Source organism: Macrobrachium nipponense, chromosome 1, assembly GCF_015104395.2.
Source record: "Macrobrachium nipponense isolate FS-2020 chromosome 1, ASM1510439v2, whole genome shotgun sequence".
NCBI lineage: Eukaryota > Metazoa > Arthropoda > Malacostraca > Decapoda > Palaemonidae > Macrobrachium > Macrobrachium nipponense.
In genome coordinates, this window is record NC_087200.1 from 170,221,338 (window position 1) to 170,238,614 (window position 17,277).

Consider the following 17,277-nt stretch of genomic DNA (forward strand, 5'->3'; position numbering starts at 1 on the left):
AGTAATCCACTGTGGAAAAATAAAAGGAAAGTAATCCACTGTGGAAAAATAATGAGAAGTGAAGAATTACTTCCGAAAAAAGATACATGAAAGAAGGAAAATTCAAGCAAAAACCAAGACCAAACGAATCAACTTCAACACGACTCATGTGAGTCTAATCACCGAAAAAGCAGAGCCACATCACGTCTGGACTTCTTGAGTTAGAAGTCAGTTACGTGATCAGGAAGATCACTCGGAGATCTAGTGACAACTGGAAAAATCTAGAGTCTGTGAGGTCTTGACACTCATATACGAAAGAACTCTACAAAATGTAGTTTATTTTGAAAGAGGTATATGCTATGCATGAAGGTTTTTATATTATTGATAAATTCTTTGTTGGTATATCTTTATTTGTTCCGTATTTGTAGCATAATATCTCTCTTCCCGTTTCGCTAGACTTGACAAATCAAAAGTTAATAATAATAATAATAATAATAATAATAATAATAATAATAATAATAATAATATAATAATAATAATAAAAATGACTGTTGTTGCCAATCTTTATATAGCTCACACATATGATCACGTTAAACAAATGTTGCTACTTGGCAAGAAGTTTTCCACAGAATGGATAAAATTCAGACCTTGAGTTAGTTCTAGCAAATCAAGGACTATTATATAAGAGGATTACAAATAAGGCGTTAACATTCTGTACTGGGCGTCTCATGACAATAACGGGGTGACAGAGGCAGGAGAAGAGTCAGGGCTTCAGCGCATAATCTTCACTCAAGACAAAAGCCGTTCAAACCAAACCTGAATTCACTCGACTCGCCTTTCTCGTCTTTACGTAACTCAAGGAAGTGAACAAGACGCGTTCTTTGTGTGGTAAATTGCATTCATATAAGTACAAATAATTCGTATAAATCTACTCACGATCACTTACGATACAGTTCTCTTGTAAGTGAATAAGTGTACTATTATCATAAATCATGTACTCCACGACTGAGTGTTACAAACACTTAAGCATATATACCACGAAGCTACTGTATTTCCACCGCTTTTGAAGAGCTAACAGATTCTTAGAATGAGCGCAGAACGAATCTCTTTCTAACTCGTGTTATCTCTTACAACATTCCATCCCTCAAGGACATGACTCATCAGGAAGCGACCGAAGACCCCAAAGAGACAAAATAACAAGTTACAAACTTGATAAATATTCCACTCTAGTTTTTTTCTGGTCAAAGACCACCCTATACAAAGAAGACACGCACACGCACAAACACACATAAACAAATAAAAACAAATGTAACAAATGCTCAATAATCGTTAACATTACGTCAACAGATAAATGATATAGTACGTATCGCCTTGTGTATTCTTCAGGTTTATTGATTACAAAACACCCTGGACAAACAACTTCACCTCCTTCTGTCGTATCATTACGAAGGCAGAGCACAAAGGTAGAAATGAGTTGGTAACGGATGACAATACCACGTGACGTCAGGTGCACAACACTCCACCTGCACTGATGACCAAAGACAGGTATGTCCTGACTTCATCAAAAGAAAACCATTCAAGTGACTGAAATAAAAGTTATCAAGTAGGTACGAGAGCGCTTTGTGTAAAGTGGCACTGTACACATCAATTATTTCGCCTCTCTCTCTCTCTCTCTCTCTCTCTCTCTCTTCTCCTAATCTCTAAATCGATTTACACTCACCAGTATACTTAGATGCATTATTAAACAATCTTTGTAAATAAATAGGAAATAAAGCAGTAAACGGGTAAAATCAAACATAATAGACACATACACAAATACACAAACACACACACACACACAGTTCGGTTTTGACAGCGCCAAAATTAAAACGTTCGTCAGCTTCCCTTTCTTTTTATGATGACCATTATTCAAAAAGAACTCCCTTCGGTGAACCTTAAAATCGTCCCCAAAAAATCCAATTAACAGTCGCATCTTGATCCAAAGCGAAAGCTCACCTTGGCCCTCTTCTCAAATCTAATATTGCGTACCAATATACTAGTACCTGCCCGGGATGTGAGCAATGGACTTGTATGGGTTGTACGAGGAGGAATATGTATATGTATGTATATATATATATATATATAAATATATATATATAATAAATATATATCTATATATATATAAATATATATATATATATATATATATATATATATATGTTTGTGTGTGTGTGTGTGGGCGCACACTCTGTCGCATTAACATACCAAAATTTAGAAATGTTGTTATTGTTTCTATGCGACGGACAGACGACGCCTCTTACAGATGAAAAGCAACAGCCTGCAACAAGAAAATGGAGTTGGGCCTAACCTCGATGGAATAGACAGTCTTTTCTTTTCTCCTGAAGAAGTTATAGGAGCGGGGAAGGGGAACAAGGGAGCATTGTGAAAATGTCAAAATTGCTGGCTACGAAAAATAATGATTGATTTTCAAAAGACGAGTTTAATGATAATCTCTCGCCATACCAAGCGAATCTCTGAAGGAGTCAGAGGCAAAGAAACGGGAAGAGAGATGCAATGGAGTTTTCCTTTCTCAGCCAGATATACAAATCGCATACCACTCATATCTTCGGACTCAAACGAGGACAGACCAAAACAAAACAACAAGTCAACTGAACTCAAGAGTGGAAAACAAACCAGAGGAACGTGACTAACAAGGGAGAAAATAGCAAATCCACTGGAGTAGTGAAATACAACGGAAACCAAATGAGTGGAGCATAAACAAACGCAGCAAAGGAATGAGTTAGGCATCGTGCAAGGCCTTATACAAGTCAGATAAACACTTTAGAGCAAATAACCATCTACAAATAAGATGGATGGCAAGGCCTCGTTCATTGGTGCCGCTTGCCCACTGAACCTCACTGTATGTGCAATTCCTATTACCGGAAATTATAAAAGGGAGGAGATTTCACAGTCATCTACTTAGACTGATGGATGTCATTTCACGTCACCGCCTAATCAAACTAATGTATCAATTAAATAAAACGGGAGGGGAAGAAAAGTAAACGCATAATGTTTTCTTAGATAAAAACCAGACACACGAGCGTCACGAGGGCTTTCATTTATAAACCAGGAAGAATAAGTTGAAGTACAAAAGAATAGCCAGGAATCTAACTTTCTACTTTGATTATCATCATAATTATTGTCATACATAATCAAAATGTGTGAGCACATTTGTAAGGAACAAGCCTCATAAGTAATTACCTTCTAAAACATGATTCAACAGAACAGAATTCTCATTAGTGAAAATAATCACAATGAGGAAGAAGAGACTAACAAATAACAGCAGTTACACAAGATGAATCAACAAACAGGTTATTATAAGCATCAATGAACAGCAATCTACGAAGTAAAACCACGGCAATAGCGCGTGGAACTATTACAGCATTATATCATCATTATTTAAACTTGCAAACACTGCAGTCAACAACACCGCAGAATAAAGCGGTCCTTTGGTATCCTTTGGTACTCTGGTATCGTAGCACCTCTACAGAATGTGGAAGCTGATGCTCTCCAAAGTGACGAGCTCTAGTTCTACCCAGTACTGTGTATAGGGTAGTAAAGATTCCCTTAAGAAAACAGGGCTTACTCAAAGTGAGCGGTCATAACTCAAAATATCTCCCGACAATGAACCTGGGAGGCCTTTGAATAACACGAAAAACGTTCGTGTTTTCACTTTTCGTCAGGAAACGTAATCACGAGATCACAAAGTTAATAATGCACTAAATTCACAAAGTCAAGCAGAATTTTCCTCTAGACTTAATGCTGTTCATTTCTTCAAGGAAATAAAGTTCAGAACAAATAAAGTCAGAACAGTAGACTGCTGACGTGAGGCTAAATTCAAAACAATCTACTTGTAAGTGTCACAGAGTGAACAAGGGACGAGAGATATCACTCCTTAAGAATGATTTCTTCTTTTGCTTTACACCGGTGTCAGTGTTGTCTGCATCTCGACGTTTAGTCATGTTTCAGAACTCTCGTTTAACCCCAATTCCTTCTTCAGCAATGCATGTGATGAGGGAACCTCCACACCCATCAATGAAACGGGTAAAACATTTAGTCTATTTTGTATGTACACTGAATGATCGAAACTAGAGTTAATCCCTCCTTTTTGTAAGATTCTTCACAGAATGACCAAACAGTTCATGTCACAGGACATCTGCTGCTTTTAAGATTTGTAGAGAAACCAAGTTGCCCAATGGCCTAATATTTTTTTTTTATTCTTTGCAGTACAAGATGGTCGCTTCAAAAACAGAGCTAGGTGAAATATCCTAAACTGAAATCTGACAAGACGCCGGTTCCCCAAATGCGCTGAATATACAAAGCATCCATAGAATGGAAAGACGTGTCCATGTACAAAGCATCCATAGAATGGAAAGACGTGTCCATGTATACCTTATCACTGAGCAATGGGGCTTAAAGTCATCATCAACGCAATGCCGAACCCCGGTTCTTCTTCCTCATGGAACCACACTTCCTCTCGTACCTATTACGGGTGCTGTGAACACGATAGAGCTAAGTGAGGTTGCTCCTAGGAAAGGTTCAGTATTGGAAACATAAATGGGGCATCTTTCTCACTTTCTCACCAGACGCCAGGTAGGCCTCCAGGCCTGTCAGTCGTCCTGCTTCAGGAACAGTCTCCATTCTTGGCGATCATCATAGAGCCTCATCTCATCAACTTCCCGCAAACTAGAGCCTCTCCTCTCTACTCCTCTCTCTATGTTTTGTAGCCATCTCACTTTTGGTCTTCCTACCGGTCTCCTTCCTTCCGGTGTCCATTCCAAAGACCTTATAGGATATCGCTCCTCCTCCATTCTTTTGGTGTGTCCAAACCATCTAAGCTGTCCTCTCTCCACAAAATCTAGTATCCCCTCCACTCCCAGTTCTCTTCTAATGTCTTCATTTCGTAGCCTATCTAGTCTTGTTACACCTTTTATGAGTCTTAGGGCTTTCATTTCAGCTGCTTGAAGTTGGCTTCTAGTTCTTGATGTTAATGTCCATGATTCATGGCCATAAGTCAATATTGGTCTTAAAATAGAGAGGTATATTATGGTTTTCACTTTGCGAGGTATATTTCTGTCTTTCATTAGTGGGTAGAGCAGATACAGATTGTTACTGAATTTCTGTATTCGGGTAGTTATTTCCAGTTTTGAATCGTTTTGGTCACTAAACTCTACTCCTAAGTATTTGAAATTTCTACACTGTTTCAATGTCTGACCTTCTAATTCTACATCTACGTTACTTGGTGTTCGTGAATAGGTGCATGATCTCTGGTCTTTTATCTTGTTGATCCGCATTCCATTAGCTGTTAAGATCGCGTTCCAGTTGTTGACGTTTTCTTGGAGATTCTGCGCTGAGGGCTATCATTGCATGGTCATCTGCATACATAAGGTTGATGGTCATATCTGCAGCTTCATCCTCACCTAGTTCCCTCATACATTTATCTAAGAACAATATAAAAAGAAGTGGCGAAAGGACGCCTTTGCCCTGTCTTACTCTGATTTTATTTCAAACCAGCCGTCTTCATTCTCTTGATTTGTTTTTACTCTGGATCTGATGTTTTGATAGGTGTTATAAATTACTCTTATAAGTTTCTCAGGGATTCCATAGTAAGGGTCTTTTAGGGGCATGCCATATTTTCATTCTTGGTACTCTATCAAAAGCCTTTTCTAGATCTATAAAAGCAATATATCTATCCCTGTCCCATTCCCAGCTCTTCTCAAATATCATCTTGAGGGAGAAAATCATATCAGTTGTCCCTCTTCCTGGTCGAAAACCGTTTTGCCATTCACCCAGCTTTGGTTAACATATCCTCTCAATCTAGTTTCAAGTATTCTTTCATATACTTTAAAAGCATGTGACATTAGGGATATTCCTCTATAATTGCTGCAATTTGTCTTGTCACCTTTCTTATAGATTGGGCATATTAGATCTCTTCTCCAGTCTTCAGGTGGCATTTGCCCATTCCAGAGTATGTCGATTAGCTCTAGTAGCCAGATGACTCCATCCTCCCCCATGTTTTTAAGGAGCTCTGCAGGTATTGTATCCACTCCAGGGGCCTTACCATTTCTCATCCTCTTGAGAGCATTTTTAAACTCCAGTGTTGTTATGTCAGGTTCTGCATCCCCAAACACATCAAATTCTACATGCTCTTCAAGGTCATTGTTTCCGTTGTTTAGTAGTGTTTCAAAGTGATGTTTCCATCCTAATTCAATTTCTCGGGGTTCGGTTCAAAATTGCCCCATCCTAGGGTCTTTGATTACATAAGTGGTGGTTGGCTTCCCTTTCTATAGTTTTTGGCAGTGCTATATATGAGTTTTCTGGTACCTTGGAGATCATTTCCCAGATCCTGTCCTATTCTTTCCCATGTTTCTCTTTTTGTTTGAGCTTTTATTCTTTCCGTTTCTCTCGACGCTTCTTTATAGCTATTGTGATCTTTCATTCAAGGTCATCCATTTTCTGAAGAGTTTCATTTTGTTTGCAACAGCGGCCTTTAGTGTGGGGGTCCACCAAGCAGTTTGTTTTTTCCTCCTACCTCGAACTCTTTTCTTTTGCACTGTATTATTAGCAGCACCCACTACAGCCATTCTAAAGTGTCTCCATTTTTCATTTGGGTCATTGCTCTCCTGTTGCATTTGTTTAGCTCTACTTATTTCGTTTTGATATTTAACTAAGCACTCCTCTTCTCTCATATTCTCTAAAATAAATCTTTCTCTCACTTGGCTTTTAATTGGTTTGGGTTTTGTCATCTTTAATTTAATTAAGAGAAGCCTGTGATCTGAATCGAATGACACAGAGGGGATGCTTTTTACATCTCTGGCCATATTTTTGTTATTTGTTATTGCCATATCAATCATTGATTTTTCAGTATATGCTCCTAAAGCCGAGTTCCATCGGTACCACGTCCACTTGTGGCTGTCTCTATGATTATAGAAAGAGTTCATAATGGACATCTGGTTTAGTATGCAAAAATCAATTATGTTTTCTCCTCTATTTCTGTTTCCAATGCTAAATGCTCCCAATATGCCCTCTATGCCTGTCCTGTCTTGCCCAATATGTCCATTCATATCTCCAATTATTAATGTATTCTCTACATGTGGGACAGAATCTTTTACTTCTTGTAGATGTCTGTAGAATTCTTCCTTTTCTTCTTGAGGGCGGCCCTGCTGTGGTGCAGACACCTGAATTATGCTGGCTTGAAATGTTCCTAACTTTAAGGAAATGCTAATAATCCTATCACATTTGAATTCTAGATGACTAATTTTTCTAGCTAGCTCTTCACTCACAATAAAACCTACTCCGTGTCGTGCGGTTCTTCCACCTTTGTAAAATAATTGGTAATTGTTATGCAATAATTTTGTTCCTTCTCCTGGTAAACGGGTTTCACACAACCCCAAAATGTCTATTTTTCTTTCCTCCATCATCATGATTACCTCCTCCTCCTTACCTCTCAAAGTACTTAGATTAATTGTTCCTAATCTCAAATATTTATTTCCCTGTCCATGTCCAATAACACTCCGAGTCAGGATGTGCCCGGGCATCCTTTGATCAATGGGTCTGTCCTGAAGTAAGTCGTGCGGTTCATGAGCAATTTATAGCAGCTCACCGGCTTGCTAGGCCTGTCGTGAGCATCTATCAACATATAAATAAAAGTTACTGGATTTTAGCCTGGGTTGCGCAAATCATGTGTCGAATAGGAATGGAACATAACGGCCAGGCAAAATTATTGCGTTGGGAAAACTGGCCGAAACAGAACTCTTCTTCTTCTTACATAAAATACTTTTAAAAGTCCATTAACTGTCCTCGTTAAGAACCTCATTCCTTTCCAAAACGAATTTATATTTGGTAGAAACTTCGTTACAGCAAAGGGTAAACCTCAGAATTGTTTCATACACATAGCAAATGAATCATACGGATCATCCAACATTCAATTGCAAATTCATCATCCGGATCATTCATCATTCAACTGCAAATGCATCATCCGGATAATCCATCATTCAATTGCAAAAGCATCATCCGGATCATTCAGTTGCAAATTTATCATCCGGATCATTCATCATTCATTGGCAAATGCATCATCCGGATCATCCATCATTCAATTGCAAATGAAACATCCGGATCATCCATCATTCAAATATGAAGTATGGTCGACTCACGAGCACTTCTAGAACTCATGAATATTCGTGCCTTCAGAGTATTAAGGACGTTACTCTCTAATACTTCATCCACTCCTTCAGGCCAGCCTATCTCCGTCATCTTCCCCTTCTTCTTCCTAAAATCAACAGTCACCTTCCCCTTCTTCTTTCTAAAAGCAATAGTCACCTTCCCCTTCTTCCTAAAGTCAATAGTAACTCCTCGCCAATCCCTCGTCTTCCATTTTCTTCAGGACACCCAACCACCTTCATATTTTCTGATCCATATTTCCATCAATGCCGCCATTTTTACCACAACTTTGTCACGTCTATACAAAGAAGACAATAAATAATTATTCTATATTATTATTATTACTGCTATCGTTATTTTATGATACATATAGATGCACATATTATATAAATAATTACTATGAGTATGTCCGTATGTATGTATATATACATATACCAAATAAATGCATAAACACATATATTATATATATAAAATCGCAAGGATTACATATTCATGATGAATTTGGCAAGTTGCCTGAGACTTGAATTCAGGCAGCACTACTTCGGAGCAGCGTTCCTAAAATATCCCGAAAATCAATTGACTTAATAAAGCTGTAAAAAATGCGACTCCGCTGACGTCTCTGCACCCATTTTTGAGGCAACATGACGTCATTGACTTTATGACGTCACGGCTGCTATTTATTAGCTGGTTCAAAAAAAAATTCTCATTGCAGAATACGGTTATGCCATATTCCTCTACTCATCTGTGTCTTTGAAAGCTTGGAAAGGTGACGTCACAAATACGACGTCAATATCTGTCGGCCACCATTCACGATACGGGACGATGAAACAGAGGCCACAAAACCTCTGAATGAGCAAATATGTAATGAAATAATGATTCCTGGAATTATACATTTTCAGTGTCTATTTCCTCTTACTGAATTTACAGACTGTCGAAGAATGCAACGGCATGAATACAAACTTGTCGTTTGAAGTACCTATATGGATCGCTACAAGTGTCCGTGAACGCTACTCGGAGCTCATTCCAAATCCAAACTGGAGGGAGACCGTCGCAAAGTGCAACTAGACGTCTGAATGACTGGAATACAATGAAGGAGAGAACCTCTCTCTATCTTGGTGTAATAGCAAAGAAATAAACAAGATAAAAAAATATATACTCCAGCAAACTTTGAGAAAAGATGTTTCTCAAATCGTTGGCTGAGAAGCTGGGTAGAAGAGTGAGGTCTTTATATCCCAATACATCAAAACTAAGTAGAACAGTGTGTGCATGTGGTACCGCTTACAAGCAGTTAATAACAGTATTGTTACATGCTCATAAATGCACGCGAGAGAGAGCGAGAGAGAGAGAGGGGGGTGAGGGGGGGGGACCGGGGTGACGAGAAAGACATTACATCCTGTCTCAATCTCTTTGTTTAGCCCTAGTTCAATCCTCCATATTCCTTCCTTCAACCCCAAGACTTCAACTATCCTTTGCACTCGGTCGAATTACTTGTCCGTGATCTTAACAGCATGCTTGAAGGGAATCATTCTGAGAAGTCAACACATCTAAAGGCCTCTGTCTGTGCCTTCTTCTATTGCGATTCTCTCATTCAGTTCTTAAATTCATTTTGATGAAAACGCAATTTCACCTCTGACCTCTCCTCACTTCTGCTAACAACATTCTGGGAACTCAAATGTATTCAGATTAGAAACCTGGCATCTTTTTTTTTACAAAAACATTCAGGTTTTGTCGAGATCAAAAGTTCTTCTCTTCATCCCAATTATCAAAGCTATTATAATGGTGTTCTTCGTCCATGATAGGGATATTGTTTCAATATCTGGATGTTTATTCATCGTTTTGTTTCCCTTTTCTATAAGACTGAATCAGTCGAATCTGTCAGATCGATAACTCGTCGCTTAAATCTTGTATAAACCCTATTTTCGGGGATAAGTGTCCCAGATGCCTCTCTTTCTAATGGTACTACTTCTGCCACTGTTGCACTCCTCCCCCGGGAAAGAGACTCCTTCTCGCCTCAAGTAGCTTCGTAACACCCAGCAGGCCTCCACTTCCCACATTTACTTTGGGGATTACTCATCAACGGAATGTAGTTGGTGGCCGTTTCTTTCTCTCTACTGTCAATCTCTGGAATTTCTTCTTGCTTTGGTTCTCCCTTGCGTGAAATCATTTTGCCTTCAAGAAGCAAATCCTACTTGCCCTCAAGTTTTATCTAGCTCTCCACTCTTTTCCTTTCCTTCTTCGTCTCCGTGCTTCCGCTGCCGACATTCAATGCGGACAACACGCTCGATTTACGATCAGCTGTGGAATTACAGAACACTTGCGCGATGTTATTCGCAGATGTCACCTGGTGTCGCAAGGACTTAGCTCATGGTCGCATATGTGGCCGAAGGAGAAAAGCTTAGCTCATGGTCGCATATGTGGCCGAAGGAGAAAAGCATGAGAGGCTCTGCAAAAGCCGAAGATCATCGGCATTCACACGTCATGGAACGCCTAGATTAACTCGTCTTCCGTTGCCATGACAACCACTTGGGAATGCAATGACGTCAAGCGGGGAGAGCGCCCCCTTATTGGCAGATCAATAGACACGAGATTTGTCTCATACAAACAGCATTAAACACGAATAGAAACTTTGTTCAGAAAATAGCACAAAAAAACCCCAGACTTCAATGGTATGAAAATAGTTGCCGATGGACAAACAGCACTGGTATTTCAAGTTAAAAAACGAACGACGATTAATTCAGGTATTAACAATTGGCTTAGTCATAACCCTAAAGATACAAACGCCTGAACTGATCAACAATAGAAAAACTATAATTTCAAAAGATTTCAGCGCATACAACCAAGTGTAAAATATAAATATAAGAATATCGTAACACTAACAAAACTTTTAACTTGCACCTCAAACAGTTAATTTCATAACATAAAAAGGAATGATTGCATTGGAAATCAAACAAGAATGTCGAAAAAATTATAATTTAAATCGAAACGTAACTCGCGCTGAAAACAAAATAAGTAGGGGGTGGTGCTGAAATAGGAGAGAGAGAAAGAAAAAAAAATCTCTAGATCAAAATAGTACCGGCAAACATTCTATACTATGAAATGACACAACATGAATTGTTTACAAATTAAAATAATTAAAGAAAAGATATTTGAATAATTAAATAAATAAAATGTCTCATAAGATATAAAGGAAATAAGACACCTAATTGGGAAAGAGCCCTGAAAATGAACTATAATATGCAACTTACTAAAAAGCCAGACATACTCAAGTGCAGAGATGAAAATAAACAATCTAAAGATGAGGTCAATGGAAAAGAAGAAAGAATGATGGAAATTCGAAATGATAATGAAAGTACCTCGCATAGAAACCAGAAAGCAATTCAAGCGTTATAAAATATTGCCCTTCAAAGGATCGCTGTTGAAAGTGACGCTTTTAATAAGAGCAAAAGGCGACGACGTTTCACATGACAATCTAGGACAACCAATTCCAAGGTTACGTAAATATCGTCGTCGTTGCACAATGAATCAATTGATAGGAAAGGGTGGAAAGTGAGATGGAAGAAAGAGAATGTGAACGGAGGTACAATAAAAGCAATGAAATGGGTTGCAGCTAGTGACCGAAGGAGCGCTACGAAGCACCTTAGGTCGTGCCTACAGTGCACCGCACGAGGTGCACTGACGGTACTATTCCCCTACCGGACAAATCTTGAGTAAGCCATAAAAGTAATAATGTGCCTAGCATAGTACACAAAAGCCGAATCTAATAAAGATAAATAGGCCGAGTAAAGGTAGAATATGTCATAAGACATCCACCAGGGAAGTCATAGAGGAGGGCAGCGCCACCGACCGGCGGCGGCTTTTCCCATCATTTTCCACTTTCCCTTTCGGCAACTGCCACCTCCCAGCTCTGGCGGCAGGCGACTGATGAGTCTGCGTGCGGCTGCGCCAGATCTTCCGGATGAATCAGGTTTTTTATTTATTTATTTTTTTTATCACTGCCCAACTCTAAACATCACCCACTTCGAAATGACCTGCAGAACAACCGCGGGGACCCAAAGGTATATTCCAGCTATGAACAGTTTATAAAATAAATGCTTTGAGGTCCTGTTGACAGAGAGTCTACTTTTAAGACCATTATAAGTCACTGGTTTCGTTTTGAAAATTTCCTCAAATGGTACAAAACGGTCAGAGAGTTCGGATCCAAATTTAGTTTTACAAGCTGGGAGAATTTCGCGGCAAACACGTGCTGATTTCTAACAAAGAAGAAGAAGAAAAAGAAACATTAGTTCCTTAAAAATATATAAAATATATACATTAATGTTGTTCTTTAAAAAAAAAAAAACACGAGTTCCCTAAGAATAGACAAAATATAAAGATTAATGTTGCTCTTTAAGATGAAATTGGAAATAAACACAAAGGCTGGATCTCTCCAAGGATCCGATTCCCTCTGGCTGATTTGCTCCTCCTCAGTCCGTAGTCCTCACCACAAGACAGACATTCAATGGAATCTATTTGAGATATCTTGTGGCCAGACAGACAGACAGGCAGGCAAACCTATACAGGTAAATCGATGTCCTCCATCTCCGATTTTTTTTTTTTTTTTTTTTTTTTCCCATGAAAAACTACTAAAATAAACAAAATATAAAGCAAATACGGCAAGGATGACTTTCCAAAAGAGACTTGAATGGCAAATACAAACTGGATAACGGTAAACCGTACGACCTTCTTCGCTACATTTGAAACCAACCGCAAGCTAATTATAGTCAATTATTTTTACAGCAATTTTGAGTCGTCCAAAGGAGGAGTAAAGGGCTGCACAAGGATATGACAATCGATAAAAAATGTGAGATATAACATAATCATCTTGGGGGTAATTTCACTCCAGACATCTTTTCCGCGATGAATGCTCTCTCTCTCTCTCTCTCTCTCTCTCTCTCTCTCTCTCTCTCTCATCTCTCACACACACACACACACACACACACACAGAGAAACTGGGTTTATCGCCTTAGTTGATAAGATGAGTGCCGAATCTGGCGCAAGACATAATAGAAACGATTCGTGGAATCTGGGCTTGCCACATGTGACACAACGTGGAGAAGATTACCTAACTTGTGGGATGTGTTGCCGGCGACTACATGGTAAAATGATTTCAATACATAACGAAAATTACCTGCAGGTATACAAACCTGACTATGTATGTATGTATGTATATACGTACGTACGTATGTATGTATGTATATATATATATATATATATACTATATATATATATACACACACAAAACACACACACACACACACACACACACACATATATATATATATCTATATATATATATAAATATATATATATCTATCTATATATGATATATATATATAATATATATATATATATATATATGCTTAAAATTTCACAGTAAATGTGACTTCATTAAATAAGCGAATTCATTTATCCTGTGGTATTTCGCTTATATATATATATATATATATATATATATATAGGTATATATATATATATATATATATATATATAATTATATTATATTATATTTAGAAACATAGTCCCTACTCATATAGAAAAACTGTCATTGACTAGGAAAAACAGTAACAGAAGGCGAACACAAAAAGAAGAGGTCATTTATTAAAAAAGAAAAAACCAATTAACAATTGAATAAACAAATAGATAAAAATATAAATATATCATTAAATTACAAGGATATAGAAAAAGTCCGCTGTCGCATCTCCTGTCACCGTTGGTTGGTAGTAAAAGCGGAGGGAGGTTAATCGTGGCCACTGGTTAATTCTCCATCTACAGAATAACAACGTCCACAATTTCAGACACCTCACATGAAAGGCTCATCTTCGAAACCCCCCCCCCCCCCCCCCCCCCCCCCCCCCCCCCCCACACACTGCACAACTCTCCAATTTCCTTTGTAAGCTATATAAATACTTGGTTACACACACACACATATATACTAAATCTATGTCGTCTATATTATGTGGTTTTTTAAGCATGCAAATACATGCAGGTAATAAGCAAGGTCTAAAGAATACTATTCTTTAGACCTTGGTAATAAGGTTGTATGTGAGTGTACAAGAACAAAATGGAGGTTATCACAGTCATTGATAAAACAAACTCAAAACTGTCGAAAACTAAAATACTTATCTAACCGAAATGATAACAGCATCAGCATGGGCTGTCTGAATGTCAATAAACGACCATTTTTGTTGTTGTTGTTACATGGAATTTCTTAATTCCCCTTCCTATTTCATATGCCTGTAGGTCCATCCACGCATACCGTAGGATACAGCGATGTTCACACACGCACTCTAGAACAAATAACTCAAACTTTACTGTCTGACAAACTCTCTCTCTCTCTCTCTCTCTCTCTCTCTTACGAACGCTTTCTGTATCATATTTTAATTGCTAAGAGATTTTTTTGCTCTCGCGAAATATTTCAGTCAGAATTGATTACCATCTAAAAGACAGGATAGTCTTTAGGAATGTGGAATTATGAGAAAACCAGCAACAAAAATACGATAAACTGGAGAAAACTTTACGATGAAAGAGTAACTATTATACTCGAAAATTGAGATATTTTCATAAGATACGAAATTATTCACTCTAAAGAAGGAGGTCCAGAAGTTACTGCTCTCCCGACTCCCTCCGTCTTGGTGGAAGAAGTTTACCTGACCCCAGCAACGGTATAGCCCATGCCCCCAGCCCTGCCCCAGCTATACCCAGAAACCAGTGTAAACACTACCTCGCTCTGCCAGTCCGTCCGCCCCAGGGCTCACTCCCTCGTTCCTCGACGCTCGACGGTCGTTTCTCGGAAAAAAAAGAAGAAGAAAGTCTAGCGCGGTGGAAAATTCCATCCGCTGTTTCATGGTGTCTCTCCCCGGTGTTATCATTACTACTGTAAGAAATTCTTACCAGTTTAACTACACGAACCAACTCAAAATGGATTACGGAGTCACACAGACACAAATGAAAAGTTGATGAAATGGATTCAGTAAATATTCACGCCGATAAACTTAATGTATATGAACTGAAAGCTTATTGCAAATCCTTCCTTCCTCGAGACCCAGTCATAGTCTCTCACTCTCGGGCCTCGGCATTATTCACTTTGCGAGAGAGGAAGGTCTATTCCCAGCTTGATTTATCTGGTGCGACGATTAATCAACAAGTTTTCTGGCGACACATCTCTTAGAATGATCGAAAATAACCATTTTATTTTAAGAAAGAAGAGGGATTCTGAAAGCATCATCTTCATATACCTCAAATGATAACAAAACAGCCTTTCTTTGTCTGTCAGACAACAGGACTCGGAGACAGCCATGACAACAGCAAGGCCCAAGGGTCTCTCTCTCTCTCTCTCTCTCTCAGGAACCTGTAACAGACACTACGGTAAAAGCTTCGCCACGAATATATACAGCAGTCGTTTCGAGAACGTGAAAAAGATGGGGTTTATTGCAAAAACAAGTACCTGGTGACACTACTCTCACGTTACCAAACATTAAACAAAATGACGGTAACGAAAGCTGCCACTAATCCTCTTACATGAGATGAACAATCATTAACGCAATAATGTAAAATATCTATAATTTAAGACCATTCACGAACCACTATCTTTTTCCCTTTCTTAACGATAAATTTTTGGAATAAAAACGAATTATCTCTCTCTCTCTCTCTCTCTCTCTCTCTCTCTCGTTGATTTATTTTTACCTCATACGTATGGAATTCTAATAACTACAATGTACACACACACACACACACACACACACACACACACACACACACACACACACACACATATATATATATATATATATATATATATATATATATATATATATATATATATATAATGTGTGTGTGTCAAAAATCGAAGAAAACATAGCTGTCATTTTAAATAAACTTTTACTTAACACTGAAACTTGGGAAATTAATATTTTACATTTTGACCTGACCCTTTTTGCTTTTCTTGCATATGTAACAGGATTAAAATATTAACTTGTTAATATTTTGAGATATTCATTTATGAATTTGTTTCTGCATTTATTTATTTATTTATTTTCTGTGCACGAGAACAGACGAGATCGTTTCGATGGCGAAGTGGGAGTCTCCACCACAGGGCGTGTTCTCTCCAATCCCTCCTTATGTTCTAGAGAATTCTACGAGCTTGCAGAAGCACAAGCAGAATTCGAAGCCTCTTTCAACTTTAGGGGCGGATGTCATGAGGCGCCAGATTAGAAAACGGCTCTCATTTCTCAAAACTCCATATGCCCGTGAGCAGGGACGGAGAAGGCTATCTGCTCTTGAACCAAAAATAGTTTGGGAAGTGAGGATAGGAAAAATAAAACTGCAGGAGCAGCAGCAGCATCACACTAAGTATTGCTCTAACAGACAATGGAAAAGAAGGGTAGGACCGGTGAAACGATGCAAGCAGACTTCTTTTCAATAAGATAGAAACCTCGGCCTCCGTTTCCTTCCGTTCAGTCGGGCTGTTTTGCGTCTTAGGATCGCCCTTGTGTGACCTACGATGTTTACAAACACACGCCCTCCACGCGATCAAATACCTTGGTCATGTGGTGTTCACGTGGCTGGTGCGTGGGGCATGTCTACTTGGAAGAGAAGGTGCCACGTCCCCTGTTCTCTCTCATGAGAAACTTGTCTTACGATTTCGGTGCATAAGTTGGGTCTTCAAGTCCTTTCAGTCGCCTTCTTATCTGGGATTAATATGAAAAGGAAGCAAATATTCTTCATCTGATTACACCATACCCCACAGAGAACAGCTTTTACCAAGGCTGACCTGCCCCATCAGCCACGTACTGCCCTCGTGACCGAGGTCTGGAGAATCAAAGACCTTCAGGGCATTCTAACGATGAGAAATCGCCAGCAAGAATGCCTCTACAGCATTTGCAAAATAGTAACATTCATGACACTCATTGGGACTCAAAATTGCAGTTGTTTAACACCTTAAACTGATTTGGTCTATTTATAGCCACACTTAACCTACGGAAAACTAGGTTCGATATGGCGCATGCGCATAACGTCCAGAACGCCGTTCAATGCGGCGCCACTCTCACCGCCTACAAATAC

The 17,277-nt window shown here is 38.7% G+C and overlaps 1 long non-coding RNA gene across 1 annotated transcript in view; it reads right to left on the minus strand.

Annotated features, from left to right (window-relative positions):
* Positions 1–17,277, minus strand: part of LOC135219821 (uncharacterized) — a 150,598-nt gene that overhangs the window by 34,649 nt on the left and 98,672 nt on the right. The window lies entirely within an intron of this gene.